General features: G+C 42.6%; 1 protein-coding gene across 4 annotated transcripts in view; it reads right to left on the bottom strand.

Annotated features, from left to right (window-relative positions):
* Positions 1 to 25,311, bottom strand: part of APC (APC regulator of WNT signaling pathway) — a 103,257-nt gene extending 77,946 nt beyond the window's left edge. For 2 of the 4 annotated variants that reach the window (XM_064439247.1, XM_064439250.1), the window contains exon 1: positions 24,923 to 25,311. The gene's annotated coding sequence lies outside the window, so the exon portion shown is untranslated. Of the gene's footprint in view, positions 1 to 418; positions 483 to 24,922 lie in introns of those variants that run through there. The other 2 variants (XM_064439249.1, XM_064439248.1) reach the window with 2 other exon arrangements.
* Positions 25,312 to 25,799: the final 488 nt, after the last annotated feature.

Raw genomic sequence — 25,799 nt, 5'->3', positions numbered from 1 at the left:
GCCGCCCTCCCGTACCCCCGCTCGCCCTTCCCGGCGGCGGGGACGCGGTGCTGCGGCAGCGGAGGCACGGCCGCCCGTCGCCGCTAACAAAGCCGGGCCGGTGCCACCCGCGGGCAGCGCCCCGGAAACCTCCCTCCCTCTCTCCCCCTGCTCCCCCTGGACCCACAGCCCGCCCGGGGGCCCGCGCAGGCTGGCCGGGAAGCGGCTCGGTCCCGGTCTCGGTCCGGTCCCGCCCCGCCGCCAGTCTTCCTCCTCCTCTTCCTCCTCCCCCCTGCGCCGGCAGCCCTTTTCCCGCAGCCCGGGGCTGGTTTTTTGTATTATTATTTTTTCTTTAAGCCGCTTTCTTCTCCCTCCCCAGCGCCGCCGCCCTGACAGAGGTAGGGAGCCGCCCCGCCCGGGCCCCACGGCACTCACTCACCCCATGTCGGCGGCCGCCGCGCCTCCATCCCGCCGCCGCCGCCAGCTCCCGGCCCGGCCCGGCCGGCCCCGCCCGCCCGCGCCCACCGGCTGCGCCAGCGCCGCGGCCAATACTGCCCCGCCGGTCACGTGCCGCCCGGCGCGCCGGCCCAGCCAATGGGGCAGCGCGCCCCGGAGGATGCGCCCGCCCCCTCGGCGGGGCGGGGCCGCACCCTGCCCCGCCCCGGAGACGCGCCGGGAACCGGGAACAGCCAGGGCCCTCGGTACCGGGAGCGGCCCGGGGGAGCCTGCCAGAGGGCTGCCCCGCCACCACCCCACGCCGCGGAAGGCCTGCGCCCGCCAAACCCGTCACCGCCTACTGCCCACCCATGACGTGACACACCGAGCACGACCTCAGCTAGCGCACGCAGGCTGACGCGGCGGCTCTCGGGCAGGCTCCAAACCGCCGAGGCGGCGGGCAGCCCCGGTTCCACGTTCGAGCATGGGTACTCACTCTGCAGCCCCGGGCAAGGGACGGAACGCGCTCCCTGCAGGAGTTCCCTCACCGGCACCTGCACCACCTCAGTCGTGATGTCATTCGTTTGCCCTTCAATAAAAGGACACAAGGACTAAACACCATATAAGGCTACAATCTCTCACCTTTACATATTGGAAAATACTTCGCTTTTATATAAGAATGAAACGAGGTTCTGCGTGTACCAGAATTAAAGCTAAGGCACGTAACACAGCTTAACTTTTAAAGAAACACAGAGACACTGCTTATTAAAAAAGCAACTGCAAACATATCCTTCAAGGGTATCTCAGATTTATTTGCAGTTCAGTAAAATAATGTTGTATCACTAACATCACAGTGTTACCACTGCTTGGTAGCTGAGGAACAGACCAAGAATGTATACATTTAAGCTATACCAAATTGGAACAGTAAGTACCAGTTTAGAGATGGGTTGGAAAAAAAAATGCAAAAGGCAGATGAATAAACAAATCAGTTCATGAAACTGTTTTAGAATCTCCTTCCGGAACTGATCCCTCTCCAAGGATAAGGATGTAACACAGTATTCAGGAAGAAGACGTAAAATGCCACAGAAACACACTGCTGAATACAACAGAAATTCAGCCGTAGTTCAGCTGTTTGAGTTTGTATTTTCACTTTAAAAAAAAAAAAGGTTGTAGAGGTAACAGGTACTATGGCGATGATGTTTAAAAACCCCAGCTCTAATATAAAAGGCACCTTTGTAGAAACAACACAATATTAGGTCTTTTTAATCCTCTAGAAGGAGCATTCAAGAATACATCTATGGGCAGTGCAGTCCATCTCAACAGCACGAGTGCCTGAGAGAAGACACCTGAAGAAGTGCAAAGGTTTCTCATCTACAGCAAATTAATGTCCTTCCCTGTAGCACTTCACATAAATTATGGAGTTATATACTTACACACATGGACATAAGGACAGACAGCTCATTAAGAACAGATATCCTTATATGCCTGAGGGAATTTCATTCTTCCTATAGCAATTTATTTGATTTGTATGAAACAAGCAAGCTTGTAATAACCTCGTGGCTGGGACCAGACAAAATTTGACACTACAGGCCCATGTACACATGCGAGCAATTGCACCACAGATACTTAAATACTATTACTTTAATTTCAACTGTTTTCTCATGGCTCCTTTTTCCAGAGTCACAGAAGGCAATACTACACTCTCAAGAAAGACACTCTTTACCAGACAACCTTTCATCAAATGTCTTAGTGATTAAGGAGATGCATAACATTATGTCACCTGCTACCTTCAGCGTGGTACCACCCAAAATCCTCTTTGACTTCACCAGTAGGGGTAACTGTAGAGGTCCTGTCAGTTTAGCAGTTACGGTAAACCATTTTAAACAAAAAAGTTAAGTGGGCCAGTATTCAACAGTGTTTCAGGCTATATGATTTTTCACTACAAAGCTCCTATTAATTACAGCAATAGCTGACGTCCTTCTGGTTTTTGAGCCACTCAATTTCATTTTAGACTTGACAGATTACAGAGGCTGAGTTCACACTCCCTCAGCTGTAACAAATTGCCACATTACTCTGAACAGGTTTAAGGTTCAGAACCTAGCTAGGCATTAGATCTAAAGCTGTCTTACTTTATATATAAACTGATATACGCCACTTTTCCTCCCCTCAGACAAGCAAACCAAAATACTCCCTGTTGTTATTGTGCCTCTCTCCCCATGCTAAAATTATTTACATTACCCTAAGTGTATACTCAAATAAGTATACACATAGCTCAACACTTAGGTTATCAGTTGGCAAGCTGTTGCAATACAAGTTGTGGCTTATATACCAATCAGGTTGGTCCAGTAATGGTTTTAAATCATCTTCAGAAGCTGCAAGCGCAACACAGTCTTGAATAACTACTTTAAGTGTACAAAGACAACAGCAGAGAACCGATGCCAAAGAAAGTGCCAGAGAAACTGAAATCCTATATATGTTAAAGCTAAACTGCATACTTCTAAGAGGAAAACTAAGCCTGAGAAGTAAGCTTAATTTTCTAGAATCCAAAATGGGAATACAAAGGATCGAAGGCTACATAATGTATTCCATTTGTTTACAGACATTTTACAGCATGTTCTGCAACTCTGAAAAATAACTGTAGTTTTTGTTCTGTGAAAAGGTTCTTGTTAGTCCTGGCAGTGGTTAGTCCTTTCTGAGCCTGGTAGTCACAAGCTGCATAAGTTTGAGTAAATTTCGTGCTGATGAGTGACGTTAGATTCACTGCTCTATAGCCTGAAGCTGTATTTATTCACAGAACAAGCAGAGCATAAGCAGCAGCAAAAATTCTCCCACACATCCTGCCAAGACGACAACTGAGTGCAAGGCAGAAAGCTTTCCCTTTCTTGCTCATAGTAATGACCATTCTATTATGATTTCATAAAAATGGCACCTTATGTTTTGTGACTGTCACATGCACTTGCCTCTGAAGCAAAATCCAGTATCAAGTGAAATTCTGTTTAATAAACAGCATGTTATTAGTAATAATATGACCTTTCTCATACTGTACATTCCAGTGGTGTTGAAACATTGATATACAGCCAAACAGGTGAACAGTATGGACACATTCTTATTTTCTTTCAAAATTGCTTTCTACATGCAGTACTGGATTCTGCTAATAGAACTGGTATCAGTAAAACAATATTTGAATAAAAAAGGTCAGGCTCTCAGGAAAAAAAATCAAACACTGAAAGGAAATGCACAGAGATGCCAAACAGGTATGTCTTGTTTGGGTTTAGTTTATTTTTGGTTAGTTATTTTCTCTCTGGCAGAAAGAGCAAGACAGCTTTTTCATTCTTTGAAAGACACCAAGTCAGATCTAGCAATACCTGCTCCATATTACATTAAAAAAAAAACAACTTAAACTCTATTAAAAGAATGAAGTCTCTGCATGTAAGTATCAAATCCCAGGAATACAAAATTTTAGTATTGAAAAATATCCGCTCAGTTTCAGTATTCAAAATACAATTACTTCCATTATTTTGGAAAAGATCTCTGCAGTCTACCTAGCACATCATTCTCAAACAGCCAAATGGGAATTTGGCTCCAGAAAAGGAACTGGCAATCTTTTCATAGAATGTTTGATATAATCCATGCACCAAGTATTTCCCAACTTCTTACTACATTTATAGAAATACAGTCTGAGACCAAATAAAATTGTCATAACCCTGTTTCTCCCCCACTACCTAGGTAGCACTAAATAGAAGCTGTCAGCAGATTAAGATCCAGTTTTAAAAACATAAAGGACATTCCCCAAAATATTTATTTGCTTCATAAAATCAAGACTATTACAACAGAAAATGCAAGAGGTTTTCTGTGTTTAGATAACTAGCTTGTAAATGGGACAGCTCTCGGTGCCTTCAAAACCTCACCCTCTGCAGCCGTACCCTTCTCCCTGTAAGCTTTTCACTATTTAATATATTTAAAGCGATTAATATTTCATTATTAGTCATTGTAAATGCACAGTACTTCCTACCTCAGAGACTCTGGGCACAGTGAGTGGGTTAGATAATGAGTTAAATTCTCCCTCTCTGTTGCCAGGCTCTGTGGCGGATATTACTCACAAATGTGAAATGTAGTGCTTCCAACTTAAGAGATCTTGCCTTCAGAACTTCACTTACTAATATAAGTTTTACACAGTGACTTATATCAGGCTGCATCTTTTAGAACTGCGGTATAAACAGATTTTATTAACAAAATAAACTTAAAACATTTCACACCTGTTTTACATAGATACACATTTCATCTCAACACAGGACTTGGTAAAATATTTTAGCAGCTGCTAAAACCTAATATCACCTCCTGCCTTTCAACTTTACTCTAAAAATTGATGAAGCTGACTCTGCTCTCTGCTCCTCATTTCCTTGGAAATTGTGAAGTTGCTTTCACCTCTCTCACTACCACACACAGGGTATTGTTCCCTCTGAGCCTTGTCCTTACCATGTGACTAGGATCAGTGATAGTTTGTATATACGCACATTGGCAATACTCATAACCTGTTCCCATCAGCATTAATATCAGTATTTTAACCATGAAAAGCTGCATTCCTACTCTGTCCATGATGATTCTCAGAAATCTCTGCCCCCTGCTCTGGGTGTCCCTGCTCAAGCAGGGGGGTTGGACAAGATGATCTCCAGAGGTCCCTTCCAACCCCTACCATTCTGTGATTCTGTGAAATGTTGTGTATTACTTCCCCGTGCAGATGGCCTGCAACTAGGACCATTAGAACGATCATCAGAGAAAGAGGTTTTCCGAGCAGCAAGAAACTATAGGACCATCTTTCTCATGCAGATGCAGAAAGAATAACTGTCGCTGTTCCTAATGCACCATCCAGAACATGTGCACTCAACTCTTCTGACACTAATCCTACAAAAATAAATAGGAAATTTCTGTAGTGAGAATAGAGAATCAGAAATCAAGCTGTTCTTTTAAGGTTTTCTATTATGCTAACATACTAAAATCCTACTTCCTCCCCCCAGAAGGTTATGCTACAAGTTCCTAAACTTGAAAAGATTTTCCCATAAGCAATGAAAAGCTCTGTCTTTCACAGGAGTCAATTAACTACAGGAAAGTTATGTAACGTAAGCTGAATGGGAAAAGCAGAAAAATGCACGCTGTTTAATTATTTTTTAAGACAGATGTACCAAAAGCTATCACCTGCTCTCTGAATCCTTTATTATATAATGCTATCTATTGTTTGCCACTTCCTTAGTTTTGTCCAGAAGGACTGTGCGCTCTGGGGAATCTCCCACTCATGCTTTCTTCCCTCTCACTAAGTTTTCCCATCTGTGTGCAGGTTTCTTGCTGCAACTTAAAGAAAGATTCAAGGAGAAGGACTGCTTCCCTCCTTACATCTATTAGATCCAGTACAGTGCCGTGGACCAATCTGTAGTATTAGTCACATATGTTCTAAAAACAGTACGATAATGAAAAGAGTATAGCAAACCATTCACCTAGTGAACTCACCGTCCATTTACCCATTCTTATATCTCAGCTACATAATAAACCCCACCTGACCCAACTTTGTGTCACATTAACTATTATTTTCTCACCCTCTAATTAAGAGCACCACAGTATCCTGCTACTGTATCACTTTCCTCTGCTTCAGCTCTTTCAGGCTTGTTAGGTAGTTTACTGTATCTCTTAACTGTAATTACCACTCCTTACTTCAGCCGTGTCTTGTTTTTTCTTTCCCTTCTAAGCAGCTGCATAGTATATTTTCAGCCTTCCTTTTAGCTACCTTTCGTTTCCACCTCCTCTTAGTACTATGGCAAAGCATTACAGCTGTTAGTCCTAATTTCTAATGGACTTTAATTTACAGGACAAGTCTGTATCAGAAATATTTCTGTTCAAATACCAACAAACTAGGTTGCTACTTAATCTGGGCCTCACCTGTAGGACATGAGGAGGCAGCAGGTCAGAGCAATGTTGTACAGTACCTCAGATGAAAGGCAACAGAGAAGTTCAATACATGCCTACATCAGCTCTTGCATTCCCCACTAACTGCAGGTATCTTAATTTTACCCAATATTAACATTGTGCATCAATTTTCAGATTACTGTTTTTTAAATGGAAAAACAATTCTATCCAAAAATCTCTGTTACAACAACATAAAAGGAAGATAAAAAAAGCTAAAAAGGCAGAAAATAGAAACGGGTGGTGCTCATCCAAGCCACTAAAGGGGTGGACTTCTACAGAAATTTGGAAAGCTTATTTTGAAGATTAAGGTAGAAAACTTATAATTTGTCAGTAGTGTTCAGAAAGTGAGGTCAAATTGACCAGATAAAGAGTTGACTTGCAAGTGTAGTTTTATTTACTCCACTGATTCATGCATGTGCCTACCCACTCATTCCAAACCTCCAGCAAACTAAAGGCTTATTTGGCACTTTAGAAACCTGTAATCACACCTTCCAATGCATCTTTAATTCAACTTCAGTAATCTCTTAACAGTATTGGAGACTGAACAGCTGTAAAAGCCCTTGTCTAGCACACTCAGGGATTCTCTGGGGGATTTTTTTCAGAGGAACAGCTCTTCCCAGAGGACTTTGTTTATTAATACAGATTTCTCCTCTTCGTCCCATTTGGGCTATAGAGTAGAAAAATATTAAATTTTTAGAGAAAGGTCAAGAATTTGATGTTTTCCAATATTTCTTGGAGGGTGCCAGGCTCTGGATCTGCCTGGTCTCCACTACAGCTATCTTTTGCAATCAAAGCACTTTGTCCTTAGCTGTCACACAGCTCTTGGCTCTAATGTACCTTTTTACCCAGGGCTGCACATCCATCAACTGCTCAGAGACTAATTAAGGGTCAGACCCGGCAGAAGAAATTGAGCACATACCTAGAATACTTACAATGGCCTGAGCTACAAGACAAAGCCCTATTTTGCTTATTCTTAATATTTAGCATCAGCCATAAGAAGTTGCAGTATTCACATCTGTACATGACAAATGGATGACTATTGCACATGCAAATGGATGATCAGATTCAGTTTCTTGTTACATTGTGGTTGACAGAGGTCACTGCTAAAAAAGAAATGGATGCCACATGGTTATATAAGCTTTATTATGAACCCAGGAGCATCCCAGAACTCTACACCACTCTAACAAATGGAACCTCTGTCACTTCAGTGGAATATTTACCTTTTTCTTCACAATCATCTTTTCAAACTTCCCTGTGTTTGGTTTGAACCAGATGTTCTTAATGCAAGAGCTGATTTCTTGTAAGCATTCTGACATTTCAGTAGTAATAAATCAGTTTTAAAAAATCTATTTAGCTAAAGTTCTTCAACATGCTTTTTTGCCCAGGATACTGAAAAGGAGGGAAGGTCAATTTTGGTGGAATCCTGTAAGCAAAGACCTTTTACAAAAAGGTAGGTTAACCATCAACATTCTCCAAGTCTGCTATGGAAAAAAAAAGTTCTAGCTATAGGCAAATTTCTTAAAGCCTACCTCATTAAGAATGGCTGTGACAAGGTCTAGAAACACAAAGATCTTGCTAAGTCATAGCTGTGAGTTCTTTCACCATAACTACAATCTTTTAAACACTTAAGGCCTGAGCCTCAGAGGCTTTTAGCTAGAACACAACAACTGTATCAAATCAATCTAGGAATCCTGTCCTTTATAAGATAAAGTGTTGACAAGGAATCTGACAATACATATATCTTCCTTAAAGATCTCAAAAAAATTCCACATTTCAGTACCTAACAATAATTACTAAGGAGTTCAAAGAAGGACCACAAAACCTAGCTCAGTTTGTTAAGGAAGATTTATGCTGTATGGTTTAAAGAATACAACTCAGTTGATTTAGCAAAAAGCAGGCTGGTTTTTATTACTTATATTAAAAATACTTAGAAGTTTATCATAAGTTTAAAGAGATCCATCAGCTGAAAATTATACAAACTGGAATTAAATTTCATAACACTGATGTAGTTAATGGAATCACAAAACCTCAGTAGGAACTGAGCCCACAAGGTGAGAAAAGATATTTCTTTACGAAATACTGACTTCTAGTGTTCTGCAGCTTCTAATATAATGGTCATACTTAACAGTGCTGGGATCCATTCTGGGCTTGAAAGTTAACAATTCATTTAATCCTGCAAGAATTTAATTCCTCGCAATGTGCGTACACTCATAATGTGTTGCCACAATTACCATCAAGTCTCACACTGCTGAGATTTAGCTGATTGCTTGTTAAGGTTAGGAAAGAAAGTCCTCCAGCTCTTTCCTCAGGACCAATGCAGAATTTCACCATTAACTGACCTATGTATGCAGAGATGAACTGCTGCAAGAGACAGAACTCCTGCAGAATGGACTTGTGCTCCCAAGTAGCGCAATCCCCAGACACCCAGCCAGCATGCAGTTCTCCTGCTCACAGGCATATTAATCATCAAGCTAATGAGTCGTATCAGATTTTTGGGTTAGCTTTTGTTTTGGAAATGTTCTTGCTTTCTTCAGCTTATTTATTCACCATAAAAATGCTTCCTTGGATGACTTGGGTCTCACTCTTTTATGGAATTTGCTGTCACACAAGCCTCTAGGCATTGGTGGCATACAAGGTTTTTTTTCTCCTCTTTTGGCACACATTTTAGCATGTTTACTGAAAGTTAAAAATCCACAGCCTCACTTCAAAATATTGGGGGTTTATGGTATTGGTGGGGTGGGTGGTAGGAGTTATGTTTTTCCTTCGGGGTTTTGAATGAACAGCATCTACAAATCTTAATTTCTGTAACACTAGTGAGGTTTTAAAAGACCTTTTGCTTCCATGGGCCAGGGTGTGTCTCTGTGTTTAAAAAAAGTCTGACAAGTCTATAATGTCTTCGGATATTTTCTCCTAGTAACAAAGGTTCATTAAACTGAATAGCTAGTAAGGAACAAAAATTCAAGTGTAAGCTGGGGTGGGTGACTCAGTCTGCCCTGTCCAGTATTCAAGCAGCATGAATACTTTTTGAAATTGATCTACTTGCTCAGTAGAAAAACAATGCAAAATTGAAATATTGATTGTGTTGCCAGGCAAGCTGCTTCTGGTACGAAGCTTTATACATATAGCAACAGTGCTCAATGATCCATGCTTTCAGGACTCACAAAGCTGGCCTTTCATTGGGCCACTCTTCATCTTGGGAATGAACATGCAACTTCAAAGTAACAAAATCAGCATCTGGGACAGCTACTACTAAAAATTTACCGCTACCAAAGTTACTTGAGGAAAGTACTAAGAAAAAGCAATTGAAGAAGGGTTGATAGCCATGCCCAGAACAAAGAAAGCATCAATGGAGTAACAGAGCAGAAAAACGCACTTAAGTTTGTCAAAACTGAGAAACTAGAGTGTTTTTAAATTCCTTGATCTAGACAGAGTGCATATTTGAGTGCCAGCTTCCCTTCCCCAGCTTGGATCCAGGGCCACCAGCTAGTCAATTTAGACAATAAAAATACCTATGTTGCAAGCATTATATCTTCAACTTTATGATACAATTGCATGATTAAAGTGCACAACATTGCAACTCTCTTTAAACACTCAAGCTAGAGGTAGAATTTAAAACACTGTCACTGAGAGGAAAAACATCTTACTAATTACAGATACATTTTGCATCTCAGACTCTAATCCCTGTGGACATGGAAGAGAAAATTTTAAATAATCACAACCATATTTAGAAATGCTCTCCATCGCTAAGTGTAATAGAAGAACACTTTCCTTTTTTTCCCTCCTAACACATAACCCCAATACTTCAATCTTAAATGAAAATAAGCATTTTCAAAAACCCCCAAGGCAAGTCAGCTGGAACACCAGCCCCAACTAGCTGAGATTTAGGGAAAACCATATCTGACACAGATCTTCCTCCTCAGCACAGATTTGCATTTTATTGATTCTGTCGGGTTCCAGGCTTTGGGAACAAAACTCCCAGGTGATCCAAACACTGACCCACCATCAGTGAAGGAAGAGTTAGTATATGAACTATTACAGGAGCTTGACCCCTACAAATCAATGGGCCCTGACGACATCCACCCAAGGGTGTTGAAAGAGCTGGCTGACATCATTGCAAGGCCACTCTCCATAATCTTCGAGAAGTCATGGAGAATGGGGGATGTCCCAGGGGACCGGAGGAAGGCAAATGGTACCCCTATCTACAAGAACGGCTCGAGGGAGGATCCAGGTAACTACAGGCCCATCAGCCTTACTTCAATCCCTGGGAAAGTTATGGAACGAATCTTCCTGGGGCCATCGCAAGTCAATTGAAGCACGTGATTGGGAAAAGACAACATGGCTTCACTAAAGGCAGATCGAGCTTGACAAACCTGGTGGCCTTCTATGACACAGTGACTTGCCTGGTTGACATGGGGTGGGCGGTGGACATTGTCTACCTGGACTTCTCCAAGGCCTTTGATACCGTCTCCCACAGCCTCCTCCTGGAGAAGTTAATGCGTTAGGGTCTAGACAAGTGGTCTGTGCAGTGGGTGGGGAACTGGCTGACAGGCCACACCCAAAGGGTGGTGATAAATGGCTCCTTTTCCAAGTGGCAACCTGTCACTAGTGGAGTCCCCCAAGGATCAATATTGGGCCCAATGTTATTCAATATCTTTATAAGTGATCTGGATAACGGCCTCAAGTGTAGACTGATGAAGTTTGTGGACGACACCAAGTTGAGTGGGGAAGTAGACTCTCCAGAAGGGAGAGCTGCTCTGCAGGGAGATCTGGATAGGCTGGAGGAGTGGGCCAGCAAGAACCTTATGAAGTTCAACAAGGAGAAGTGTAAGGTCATGCACCTGGGAAAACATAATCCGGGAGTGCAGAACAGACTGGGATCCACCTGGCTGGAGAGCAGCTCTGTGGAAGGGGACCTGGGGGTCCTGGTGGACAGAAAGCTCAACATGAGCGAACAGTGTGCTGCTGTGGCCAAGGCGGCCAACAGGATGCTGGGTTGCATCAAAAAGGGCATCACCAGCAGAGAGAAAGAAGTCATCATCCCGCTCTACACAGCATTTGTCAGGCCACACCTGGAGTCCTGTGTACAGTTCTGGTCCCCTCTCTACAAAAAGGAAGTGGACAGGCTGGAAGGGGTCCAGAGAAGGGCCTCCAAGATGATCAAAGGGATTGGGAAAGCTGCCATATGAGGATAGGCTGGGAGAACTGGGTTTGTTCTGCCTTGAGAAAAGGAGGCTCAGAGGGGATCTCATCACCGTGTACCAGTACTTAAGGGGTTGCTACAAAGAAGACGGAGACTCCCTTTTTACACAGAGTCCCATGGAGAGAACATGGGGGAATGGACACAAGTTGCTCTTGGGGAGATTCCAATTGGACACCAGAGGGAAATTTTTCACAGTGAGGACAGTCAACCATTGGAATAATCTCCCCAGGGAAGTGGTTGACTTGGCCACGTTGGACACCTTTAAGAGTCATCTGGACAGGATGCTGGGCCATCTTGTCTAGGCTGTGCTCTTCCCAGAAAGGTTGGACTAGATGATCCCTGAGGTCCCTTCCAACCCGTGATTCTGTGTGATTACTCTTTTTTAACTGTTTGTATTTTTAATCAAGTACTGAATCCCTTACTAGAAATAATTTGTGTTGTTTTAATGTTAAAACTCAAACCATTCAAGTTTAACATTTGCCTGCCACTGAGTGATCCTGAGTAAACTCTGGCAGACATAAGACATTGTTTCCACACAAACAAAAATTCCAAATAAAGTAGTCTTGCAGGCAAACTTAGTGCCTACAAATCAAGATAAGCTGAGAGGCCAAGAATTTTAAGCATTTCTTAGAGCACTGATGGGGTTAAGCTTTCAAGCTAATTACCCCAGGTGGCAAGAGAAAAGCAGAAATCTTCACAGTAGGTATTTACTTGTTCTGACAAGGAAGAAACAATGGAAGAGATACCATGTCACTGGCAAAATCCCTTCTGTCTCACGAACATAAAACCACCGTCCTTCCCCAGAAACACAATTGGCAGTAATTGAAGTTTTCTTATTTAAGATTATGGATTAATTGCTCCCTAGTCTCACTTATTTTTTCTGCTCTCCCTGAATTTTTTTCCCTGTCTTCTGACCAGACCTGTCTTATCACTTGGGAATTTCATGCACATTCACGTCATAGCACTCATTCATCTTGTGATCAAACACGTACGAGACTGAAGTCACCTGGATGAGGGACTTGACTGGAACTGTTCTGGTGTGCCCAGGCGTGCACCCACCACACAGAAAGGTACACCTAGGCTTCAGTCCTGTGATAGAGCATGGCCCCTCCATCACGTCCATGCATTTACGTGAGAGGCTGTAGAGCATGACTTCACTGAAAGACAAGTGAGCTACAAGAGCAGAAGCTTTCTAGTCTACACCTCGCTGATGCTTTCCTGATGTTCTTTTATTTACTGTTTATTACCTTTACTTTCCCAAAGAGTAAATGCTGGCAAGTGCTAGCAGTGAGCCTCATGAAAACCTTATTCCCCAGTTCAAATGCCTGGTAATGTTCTACGCTGCAGGCTATGAGCAGTGTAATTGCTTCAGTACAGGAATCATGTCTTCTTATGGATTTGAGGTTTGCCCAACACAAAGCAATTCTGATGCTTACAAGGCTTCTAGAAACTCCTGCAATATAATTACATAACAACTTGGGAAATGCAGAACAGAGGCAAGAATGATGAAAACCACTATCCATCTATGTTTACAAACAGGGCAATAAACTTAAAAGATGATAAATTTAATAAATAGACAATCCTCCTTCAAACGGCGAACTAGATGGCAAACTGCCCACAGGAACAATTACTTAGCTTTGTACTCCAGCACTTGTAAGTCACAAGTTAGAAAATTTTCAGGCGATAAACACTGACTGAGCAAGTAACAAATTCATACATTCCTACGCTACCTATATTCAGGGCAGTTGACTTTAAAGGCAAGAATGAATATATTGGCAGAGAGTAAATGTAACATCTTAGCCATGGTAACCCCAGTATGTTAGATAGACATTTTCCCATTATTCTCTGAACAAGTTAAAACATTCTAAAACACCTGAGACTTCTAAAATATCAAACAGTGAATTACAACCAGGCTTTACCATTACAATTAGCTTCAAGTCTTCCTTGCTGCACGCCTACTAGACTGTCACACAGACTCTTCAGTACCTTTACAACATTCAAGGCACTATTCACTTGTTAAAAAAAAAGATTTGGACATCTTGCTCACAAGCAAAATTGAGAGCACGTTTTGGAACAGTATAAAGACAGTCATGTACAGACAACTACTTTTTCATGCAAATAAAGCAATACACAAATCCACTGGTTTTAGAGGAAGACAAGCTCTCTTTCTCCATTCAATTCATTCTTTTCAGCTTCCAGCACTTGAAACATTTTTTGGAAAAAGCTTTATGAATCAAGTCTAGTTCTCAAGGTCTTAACAATGACATTTAGACATTTAATTAGCAAGCCATCACTTGGACTGGCATCTAAACCTTTTGTCAGAGACCTAATTCCATGCCAATTCAAATATCCCATTAGTTTTATATTAACTAACAAGAAGTCCCATAAAATTCTGGCTACTTGATTGCACTGGCACACATTAACAAAACAGCGGAGTGAGTCTAACTGAACGCAAGGACAGAGATTTACAGTGTACACACATTAAACTAGCAAGGATATTTTAAAACAAAAATATAATAATGACATTCTAGTATGAACTGGTACTCAGGCATACTCTGTGCTTCCTGGTAGCCTGGATGCAATTTTAATGGCATCCAAGTAGGGGAAAAAAAGATCTGATCAAATTAAAACAGTTTCACTGACTCCAAGCTGAGTCCTGATCTGAAACCTTTCTGGAACTCGTATTTCTGGAGCCATATTTAGAGACTTACACATGTGAATTAAGTACCATTATTCTATGTTGGCATTTCTACCTTGAGACTATACAGAATTTTTAAAGAGTCATGAACATATAACACAATACTTTTAAATAAGCAAGCTAAATTTGGAACCAAAGATGAAAAATAACAGTAGCTAATGCCCTTTTTCAGCTTGTATTTTTAATTTAGATCTGCAGTGTCCCCTGAAACAGCAAGAAAATTCAAAATGTACAAAAATGCTAGAGTAAATAGCAGGAACTCTGTGGGGTTTTTTGCCTGCTCTTGTGGAAATAGGAATTTTACAGAAGTTTGAGTCACCACTCCACTAGACTGGGCTAAAATTAGAGTCCCATACAATGACAAGCTTGTAGTTGAACAATTTGAATACCAGGGAACAAAATCCCAGTAGAGTCATTTTGCTGAAATAGAGTGGAGGAAGAAGACTGGTACCAAGAAAGATTAAAGAAATAGATATCTAAGGGAATTGGGAAGTATCCGGAGTTGTGCTTAATCCTGGTATTGATAAAGTCTGTAAATGAAATTTTTGTTAATTTTGTGTTAGAAAAAATTCATTTAGCTGTCTGTCAAAAAGCAAGAATATGGAAGGAATACAGTCATATAATAGATTCTGCTGACCTCAGAATTTCATGTATCTCAGCACTGCCTGCTGATGCTGTCTTCTGAGCAGCGACAGGTGCCAGTTATAGTGTCAAGGTTACCGGCACTGAAGCTGTTACTCCAAAACTGCTGACAAGGAGGCTTTTGATGCCAAAAGTATGTAAATTCTAACATAATCAGCATTTTTCTTTGGTTGGTCTAGATTGTGGTGTATAGCACCTACTGACAGCCTACAATTTTACCCAAACTTCATTCCACATCCAAGCCTTTAGTGACTAACACAGAGTATTCAAGGAGACTTTACATGAGCCCTTGGATCACAAGTTCTGCGGGAAACAGGTTAGAAAGAGTAGAGATCTTGAATGTAGATCTTTCTGAGCAGAAAATACAGAAGTGCAAACAATCTGATTGAGACAAGGCAGGCATTTAACTCCAGAAATCCCATTATTCAAGGCATTAACAGTGTTTCCTTTGTGGAATGTCTAATTCAAATACCTAAATCTTCCCCCTGCCCCCCCTCACCAAAAAACATAGTTAAATTAAAAAAAAAATTCAATAAAAAACCAGAACAAAACCCACCAAAAACCTAAACCCAAACAAAAAAAGAAGTTCTGGGTTCAAAAGAGCTTTGGTATTGTATCCCTTCTACTATAATAAAAGAACCACAGCTACTTAGCCCTTTATGACCATATGCTTTACAACATCATTAATGGGAATCTTTTACTTAAAGAACCCCTAAACATGAAGAAAAGAGACAATCCTTCCTTGGGGCAAGCATTATGGGCACTGGAAGGACACTAGAACAGGACTGGCAAAATACAAGCTTCTCTTTCAGAATGGAAGCTGACTTCTCTTTGTCACAAAAATGAAGCGCCTACCTGTCTATTTGAAGCTTTTGCTGAAAAGCAAAATGATAAAACGGCCAGCATTTTCACTGAAATAAGCACATTGCAACACGACACTAACATTTCAAACAAGGCACTAGATCAGCTACAGAAAATGTATTTTTTACTAAACAGGCAAGAGTAGTGTGAAGGTCACCCACTTCCTTAGGCCCTTACAAGGCATTAAGCAGACTTCTCACAATGTTTCAAAGCTTTGGGAACCAGAAGTCAGCATTTAATTGCACAAAAAATGTTCACAAATGTAGGCAGGCTAAATTGCTGTTCTTAAGAACAAGCTTCTAGAATTCCAGAGTTCCCCTAAACTGCATTTAATTTTTACTGAATAGTAAACACCAACATGACCAACCATAAAGATGAATGTGAGTACCAAAAGACTTCAAAACAAGAAAAAATATTTTCAATTATATTTCCAAAGTGCATCCAATATTAGGATGGTGTTTCGAAAACAAGTAGCCACAGACGAAAGATATTTAATCTCAGTAGCACAGACCAAAACAAATAGGCAGTAGCAGTATTACGCTAAGATGTCAGCAACCTGAGGCAGAGTGAAAGTTCTTTGCAAGACTGGTATCTGAATTTAAATCTATAAAAACAGCACTACTACGACCTGCCCCCAGGGGGAACAACTGAGGAGCTCAGTATTTTTATTCTGATACTGTACAGATGAAATACAACTTAGTAAGATTATGAACTTCTTTGATCAAGCTATTTTGCTCCATTTTCAAAAGAAATGTCTTGTTTCACAGTTTGATTAATCTTAGCCTATTCCAAAGGATGTTATACATATACAAAGAAATTGAGGTAACTGTTGCCAACCAAAGGGACAATTAACACCACTACAGTTAAAAACTGTTTCATTAACATCCTCTTTTCAGATGGTTGAAGCCAACAAGGAATGGATTCCATTACTCAAATAAATCAAAGATAAATTACACATTTTTAACTCCAGGTATAAAATATAAAAACATTTTAAATGTTTAAGTTATCAAAACATTCAATTATCATTGATGTTTCCATTACCATTCAAATAAAACTAAAAGCTGTTGTTATACCACACTATGAGAAGAAGCCTTGACCATTAAAGCATCTATCAGGATAACAAGTAGCATGACTGCTTCTTGTACAATGTGAACATATCTGCTCAAATTCTTATACTACAGCCACAGGAAAAGCTTAATTCTTAGAGTTACTACATTCCAGGACAGTACCATTACCATGTCTGAAATAGCACTTCTAAAAAATAAGGAACTGAAGGAGTTTAACCTCCAAACTGCTAATTTCCAATGCCAATAAATAGCTAGCAACATGGTAAATTTATTGCCCCAGGCATCTTTTGTATGCTCTCAAACACACCCAAAGAAAGGTACATTAATATTAACTACTCAGCAGGACTTCTTAGAAAGTATTTTTATCATATAAGTAGCTGGTACATAAAAAACAGTACATACAATCTATAAAAAAAGACTAGCCTATTCCTTAACACAGAATTTGCACACATGTGAAAAGAGCCATTTCAATACGCAGTCCTTTTGTAACAGCATATACTACTGCTTCTTAATGGACTGTGTAAGTTTGATCTTCAGGTCTATGTTACTAGGAATAACTGAGTCCTCCCCTGATCCTTCCCTAAACAAAAGCACTGAAATATAGGTACAGCTATTTCCTCACCTCAATTTTAACCTCCTCTGGTATCTCTTAATTACAACATATAACTAGTCTTCTACCATCAACACCTTTTCTTATATTCTCCCCCAAATCCAAGCACAACTGGCATGAAAAGCAACATTACTTACAAACTCCACAAACTTGGCAAATCAATCACTTCTGGGAGCAGAGACCAGCTGCAAGGTAAGAGAGCAACTGGGATTGTATTGAGCTCTGCCTAGGGGTGGAGGAAGAATGAGTAAAGAGCTTATGGGTAAGGGGCAGGCAAATACAACTGACACTGTTGTAGGCATTTGCTACAGGCCACCTGATCAAGAAGAGAAAGTTAGTGAGGCCTTCTACAGACAGCTGGAAGTAGCCTCACAATCGCAGGCCCTGGTTCTCATGGGGGACTTCAACCACCCTAGTAGCTGCTGGAAAAGCCACGGCGAGGCACGCACAATCCAGGAGGTTCCTGCAGAACATCAAGGGCAACTTTTTGACACAGGTGGTGGAGAAGCCAACAAGGCAAGATGTGTTGCAGGACCTTATACTAACAAAGAAGGTCTGGTTGATGATGTGAGGGTTGGGGGTAGCCTTGGCTGCAGTGACCATGATATGGTGGAGTTCAAGATCCTACATGGTAGAAGCAGGGCAGCAAGTAAGATTACAACCCTGGACTTCAGGAGAGCTAACTTTGGCCTCTTCAAAAACATACTTGGAGGAATCCCATGGGTTAGGGCTCTGGAAGGGAGGGGGGCCCAAGAAAGCTGGACAGTATTCAAGTACCACTTCAGGTCAGTGCATCTCTATGAGGAAGAGAAGTCAAGTAAAGGAGCCAGGACACCCACATAGATGAGCAAAGAGCTTCTAGAGAAACTCCAGTGGAAGAAGCACGTTCACAGTATGTGGAGAAAGGGACTGGCCACTTGGAAGGAGTATAGGGACGTTGTCAGGCTATGCAGAGATGGGACGACAATGGTCAAGGCCCACTTGGAACTAAATCTGGCAACGGATGTCAAAGATAAGAAGGGCTTCTTCAAATACATCAGTAGTAAAAAAAAATGGGGATACAGTAGGCCCACTGCTGAACAAGGTAGGGGCCAGGTGACACAGGATGCAGAGAAGGCAGAGTTACCAAATGCCTTCCTTGCTTCAGTCTTTACTGCTAAGGCTGGCCATCAGGCACCTCAGCCCCCAGAGGAGAGAGAGAAAGTCTGGAGAAAGGAGGACTTCCCTTGGTTGAGGAGGATTGGGTCAGAGATCCCTAGCCCATACTGGATCCTCATGAATCCACAGGCCCCAGTGGGATGCACCCAAAAGTGCTGAGGGAGCTGGTGGATGCTGTCGCCAAGCCACTATCCATTATATTTGAAAGGCCAGGGAGGACGGAAGAGGTGCCCAGGAACTGGAGGGAGGCAAATGTCACTCCAGTCTTCAAAAAGGACAAGAGGGAAGACCCAGGAAGCTATAGGTCAGTCAGCCTCACTTCCAACCCCAGAAAGGTGATGGAGCCGTTCATCCTGGAGGTCATCTCCAGGCATGTACAGGACAAGAAGGTTACCAGAAATAGTAAGCATGGATTCACCAGGGGGAGATCATGCTTGACCAACCTGATACCATTTTATGATGGCATGACTGGCTGGGTCGACCAAGGGTGAGCAGTGGATGTTGTCTATCTTAACTTCAGTAGGGCATTCAACACTGTCTCCCATAACATCCTTATGGACAAGCTAAGGAAATGTGGGTAGGCATGAGGACAGTGAGGTGGATTGAGAGCTGGGTGAACAGCAGAGCTCAGAGGGTTGTGATCAACAGGGCAGAGTCTGGCTGGAGGCCTATAACTAGCAGTTGTTCTCCAGGGGTCTGGGCTGGGTCCAGTCCTGTTCAATATATTCATCAATGACCTAGATGAAGGAATAGAGAGTACCCTCAGCAAGTTCGCTGATGCTACCAAGCTGAGAGGAGTGGCTGATACACCAGAAGTCTGTGCTGCCATCCAACGAGACCTGGACAGGCTGGAGAGCTGGGCCCAGGGGAACCTCATGAAATTCAACAAGAGCAAGTGCAAGGTCCTGCACCTGGGGAGGAACAACCCCATGCACCAGTACAGGTTGGGGGCTGACCTGCTGGAAAGCAGCTCTGCTGAGAAGGAGCTGGGAATGCTGGTGGACCGCAGGCTGACCATGAACCAGCAATGTGCTCTTGTGGCCAAGGCCAACAGTATCCTGGGGTGCATTAAAAGGTGTGTGGCCAGCAGATCAAGAGAGGTTACCCCCCTCTACTCTGCCATAGTGAGGCCACATCAGGAGTGCTGTGTCCAGTTTTGGGCCTCCCAGTCGAGGAAGGACAGGGAACTACTGGAGAGTGTCCAGCGGAGAGGTAGGAAGGTAATCAGGTGAGGAGCATCTCCCTTATGAGGAAAGGCTGAAAGACTTAGGTTTGTTCAGCCTGGAGAAGAGCAGACTATGGGGGGATCTTACCAATGCTTATAAATGTCTGAAGGGTGGACTCTTTTCAGCAGTGCCCAAAGACAGGACAAGGGGCAATGGGCACAAATTGGAACACAGGGAGTTCCACCCAAATATGAGAAGAAACTTCTTTCCTGTGTGGGTGGCAGAGCAGTGGAACAGGCTGCCCAGGGAGGGTGTGGAGTCTCCTTCTCTGGAAATACTCAAAACCCACCTGGACACAGTCCTGTGCTCCCTGCTCTAGGTGCACCTGCTCAAGCAGGGGGGTTGGACAAGGTGATCTCCAGAGGTCCCTTCCAACCCCTACCATTTTGTGGTAAGACATTGTAAGAAAGAACTTGACACCCACAGTGCAATAACAGGTACCTACAGCAAACAGGAGAACCATCATTATAATTGTTGAATTGTGGAGAAGACAGAACTCTATCAACTCTATCCTAGCAGAGAAGGCCACCAACTTATTAAAAAGACTAGTTATGAGAAACTATACATTATAAAAACCCAAACCAAGAAACACTCTTCGCAATGAGAAATCTCTGCACACTACATGCCATATTTCTTTGTTTCTATTTACACCCCTCAGTTTCTCTCATTGATCTCATCGATCAATTGAATTTCAATTTATAGTATGTAAAAAAGTGGAAATCTTACTCCAAGAAATAGCAACAAAGCCCCACCAAGTCATAAAACTCAATATATGGCTCAACTAGCTTAAAGTGAAAGAGCAGTGAGATGAAAGTAGGCATGTTTGAGTAATATAACTAAATTTCTGAATAAAATTTGTGTATCAAATTGGAATTTTTAACACTATCAAATAAGAAAAATTATTGCTTAGTTCTAAAGAGATTCTTAGCTGAAGTCCTTTAAATGGAAGAACAGCAGCAATGTGGGATCTCCATAGCAGGGGTTTCAGAGGGGAGAAAAAGCTCATGTGATCCTGAGAACCTTTTTTCATTAATAAAGGGAGAGCCAACTCACACAATTTATGCTTTCATGATTTCTTTGCACTCTTGTCACACAACAATGAGAAGTCCTAGTTTCCTTCCAGTTCCTTCCACATGCCAGTTACTACAAAAAGGCCAGTCTACTAACAGCCAAATTCAGTTTTGTGAAACACAGCACCTTTCAGAATCTATGTAAAGCAACCAACACTCATACAATAACTGCACAAATAACAAAGCATTTATTGATATCTGACTTTGAGAAAAAAAATACACCATTTTCACTCAAAGCATTTAATCTATGTGCAAAAAGCTAAGCCTTAAGTGATGCCATACTGTGTCACTGGAGTTCTATTACAAGAATACAAGGACAAGAATAAAAAGTTTGTATCTTCAAAAAACCCACAGCATTAAGAGAAGCATGATTATACTATTTCACACAAGGCTAAATTCTTTTAGGTTTTGAACTATAAAGCCTACATGAGTAAGGTCTCTTCTACCATTAGAGATTAATGTTCTATCAATTTCTAGTTAAAATGCACCCCTGAAGAAAAACACTACACTTATGAAAGATACCTCAAAATTCTATCAATCCTCAAACTTCAACATCTTAGTTTACTGTTTCCGTAGAGAAATCAAACTACTTGTGCTCTAATATAACTGTACTTAGTAACTCAGAAGATATTATTGCCTACTGAGTTTTTTTTCTCACCTTCTGAAAATCCACATTGAAGTAATGGCAGAATGATCTCTCTGACCTCAAAAAGCATTTGTTTTTAAAATTTCTCATTTCCTCTAGTGGTGACTAACATTAAAGAAATCATCCTCTAATAAAGACACAAATGAGCATACTCATGGAACCCAATTAATCTCCGGCAGTCAATTCAAATTAGCACGTAATAGCCTTGTGACCATGACCAGCAAGCAGTATCAGAGGTACTGCTATAGTCTCACGTGGAGATAACAAACCCAAACAAGTACTAGTCATTTTAACTTTTTTGCCCACTACACACCTCTCCCATAACTTTCACTAAAACATACCATCCCTGCTGAATAGGCCTCTGATCCTTTGAGCAAATCCTTACTGCCTAGTAGCTTAATCATGCAGCTTCAACTAATGCAACAAGATGCAAATTGTCAACTAAAACTGAATGGCAATCACCCAACAACCCAAGTTCCACAACAGTACCTCATGACTTGCCCTTGAAACCACTATCACAGGTTATTTAACAAACTCATATTTGAAATCCTAATTCAAATTAATTAGGATCAAAATCCCAACAGTGTGGGGTATTAAATGACAAAACATTAGAAGTTGGGTATGTGAGCCCAGAGGACTCAAAGCTAAGACTATACAGTAAAAGTGGTTTTGCTTTGCTAATAGTGGTAATAAGTGGATGATGAAAATAATACGAACTTGAACAGCAAACAACCAGAAGATCCATTTAAAGACCAGTTGCAACTACTGGATTCCACTTCCCAGTTGGGTCCACATACATTCTCTTAGTACAGCCATACTGCAATTTTAAACTTAAAATGGAGACTTTATTGAAAGATAAGCTCATAAAATAACCCTAATACACTTTTTTCTTACCAATATTATTCATAATATTGATACATGTATTAAAACATGAAAAGTTACCAGTGTATGTTTTATTCACCAAGCTGGTTACCTACATAATATCCGTCCCTTAAACCATTCCTTATTCCGTCATTATCCTAAGAATTACCATGTTTTCACACTACAATTTTTAGTAACTTGATACAAAGAAAAGAAAAAGACACTGCTTTCTACTGTCCAAATTAAATTAAGACAACTCAAAAGAGAATATATGAGGCATAACAACAACAAAAAAGGTTTCTTACACGGAGTTTCAGACAGTGTAAGAGAAGATAACAGACTTAACGTATTTCTACTGTATAATGCTATGAAACAACTTCTACAGCTCAGTTCAGAAATGAAAACAAGACGGACACTATCCTAAATCAGTGCTATGCTTTCACTTGCCACTAGTATTATTTCAGAACAACTTGCTACCATAAAATAGTTCCAAAAGCATATATAAAGTTAGCCAAATCAAAATTCTTTCTTGATCATTACAGGATTAAGGAAGTTTTATTGTTAACTATGCTATTTAAATACAACCATAGAGGGATGTAACTCCCTTACTCTAGAGAACTATCTAGGTATATGAAGATTCTAGAAATCATCTAGAAGTCTTTATTGAAAGTAAGTATATATGTACACAAAAATACGTATCTATTTTTGAAAGCCAACACAAGCTACTGTAAATACAAAATACAGGTGTTCATTGGGGCCAACAGATATTAATTTAGCACTAATACAGACCAAAACAGAGTATCAGAAACTTTACGCACAGTATAGTGTTGACGGTATTCGTTGGACATTCTAAAGAAACTGCAGTTGTGATGTTAGTTACTTGATGAACATTTTGTGCAATAGATGCCTAGGTATCAAAAGCTGACATACTTGAGCATGTATTTCATTGCATGGAAATAAGACACATGGTAAGAAAGGTTCTTATGCTCAACAGTGTTTCCTAATGCACTATTTAGAAATTTAAAAAATTGTCATCAACTATATCGTCACTTGGATTTCCACAGTTCGGGGTTTTTTGCCTTTATACCGCTAAGTATAAATATCTTTTACCAAATGTTTTGTTTGGGGTTTTTTGGGAGGGTGGGGGTTGGAGGGTTTTGGGTTGTTTTTTTTTTTTTTTAAAAGCCTAAAGCACCCAAGGAGACTGAGTACTTGCAAGGTCTTCTTCACTGGCAGAACTAGTCTACAAACAGCCTTCACCATAACTAAAGGAAAAGAATTTAACAAGAAAGCTGAAGCATAACAATGATCTCATGACATTCACTGTAAGACATATTTCTTGAGTGTTTAAGATTGGATGAACCCATGTGGCATACATTTTTGCCAAATGCCGTTTAAAAATATAAGATTACAGCAAATGAACAGGAAAATGGTTCAGTTTCTCTGCATTTCAGTTAGCAACCTAATCTTACTTAACTCTCACTATACCCTTAACTTAGCAAAATGTTAGCAGTACTCCTGAAACAAATCTTTCAAACCTGTGCTTCCCTACTGGTACATGCAAAAATCTCCTCTTGTTCAATCAGCTGGCAGAAGCAAGTACATGAAAACAGTTTCTGCAAAACCTGATTTTATTTTTCAGAAAGTTAGAAGTTTCTGTAAGAGCTTTACCCAGAGGCTTGTCTTCCCAGTTTTACAGGCCACTATGATCATATTGTTTATCGTTACTGGAGGGAGTGGGGCAACAACAAACAAGCCAGTTATATAGTTTTGCGCACTTGCACCTTCGTTTCTCCATTACTCTGTGGTTACACAAGGAAGCTGACATTTACAGGAGTCTGAACTATTTTACTTTACATTCAATCACTCCTGAAGCTAAAAATGGCCACTGAGGCTAGAGCAACTTCAGAAACAGGCTATTGTCACAGGCACCTGTACGGATCCACCCCTCGTTACAAGAGGTCAGAGAGAGCATATAACAGAAAAAATAAGCCCTGCTAATGCTAAGTTTTGAAGTTACAGACTCATCTAACAGTTTCGGTTTTGCACATCAAGGACTTTAAAGGTCTCTTCATAGAAGAAAACAGCTGAGCTCTTCCTCAGACCCAGTCACTGGGCCTTGACTCTGTTGCCTTCACACTCCAGTGGTATTTTGCCTATCGAGTATCTGAATACTTCCTGGCAGATTCTGAAGAACAAAACCACTACATCAAGCCAAATCGCTTTATCCTACCACACACACACACACACACCAGAAAAAAAAAGCCCCACACCGCTGGCTTTCAGTCACACCCGCCAGACCAGGCTCCTCCCGCCCGAGGTGCGGCACCTCAGCCCCATCCCGGGAGCAGGGCCGGGGCGGGGCGGGGGCCGGCGCCCTCAGGGAGCGCCGCAGACAAGCCTTGGCTCGACCCCCGCCCCGCCCGGGACTGCCGCCGGCGAGTGCTGCCTGGGAGGGCGGGGGCGGTGGGCCCGGTGGGGCGGGCCGGGGTACCGGGGCCGACGGGCACTCACCTGTCCGCCTCGCTCTCCCCACCCGGCAGCGCCGCCGCGACTCCTCCGCCGCCTCCCGCCGTTGCTGCCACTGGCGCGGAGCCGAGCGCTGCGCCTCCTGGCAGGGGCGGCGTGCCGGGGCAGCGGGCGGGCGCGCATAAGGGTCAGCCGCTCCCCCTCCTTACCGGCCGGGGCCGGTCCCTGCCCCGACTCCCCGGCTCCTCATCCCCGCGGCGGGCGCCGGGGCAGCCCCGGCCTCCTCCCCAGCTCCCGCGCGGGCCCGCTCCCCGCCTCCCTCGGACGCACCTCAGCCGCGCCGCCGGGGCCCCTCTCCCCGCCAGCCCCGGCTCCCCTGCCGCCCCCTTCACTCGCTTCCCTGCACCGATCCCCCCGCCGCCATCTTGCCCGAGGGGGAGAGGACAGCGCGCAGGCGCGGCCGAGGAAATCGCGGCGGCAGCGCGCATGCACGAAGGCGGGAGCTTCCTCCGCCCCGCCCTGCGGCGCACACCTGCCGTGGGGGGCGGCCGCTCGCCGCCGGTCACCCGGGCCGCCCGCCGCCTGCCTCGGAGGCCCCGTGCTGCCAGGTGTGGGAGAGACGGGCTGGAAGTGCTACCCACCCTGGCAGAGAGCTCTGCGTGCCCACCTGCAGCCATCTGCGGAAGCTGAAGGAAAACGCGGGTGGCATCCCCCTTCTCTCCGTGTTCGCTGGGACCTTCACCCAGCATTCTGTGAGGCAGTTTCCCTTCGCAGAAGAGACATTATTCCTTTGTCAGCCCGTGTTTGTCCGTGCGATCAGTGAGCTTTTTTTCCATGAACACTCCAACTTTGCAGTGAGAGACGTCAGTCTCTCAGGTCTCTCCCTCTTAAGGTGGGCTCTGGCATGCCCTGAGCCAGTGGA

The sequence above is a fragment of the Phalacrocorax carbo genome, chromosome Z (assembly GCF_963921805.1).
Source record: "Phalacrocorax carbo chromosome Z, bPhaCar2.1, whole genome shotgun sequence".
Taxonomy (NCBI): domain Eukaryota; kingdom Metazoa; phylum Chordata; class Aves; order Suliformes; family Phalacrocoracidae; genus Phalacrocorax; species Phalacrocorax carbo.
Note: the sequence above shows the minus strand (reverse complement) of the source record. Positions and strands in the feature narration are given on the sequence as shown.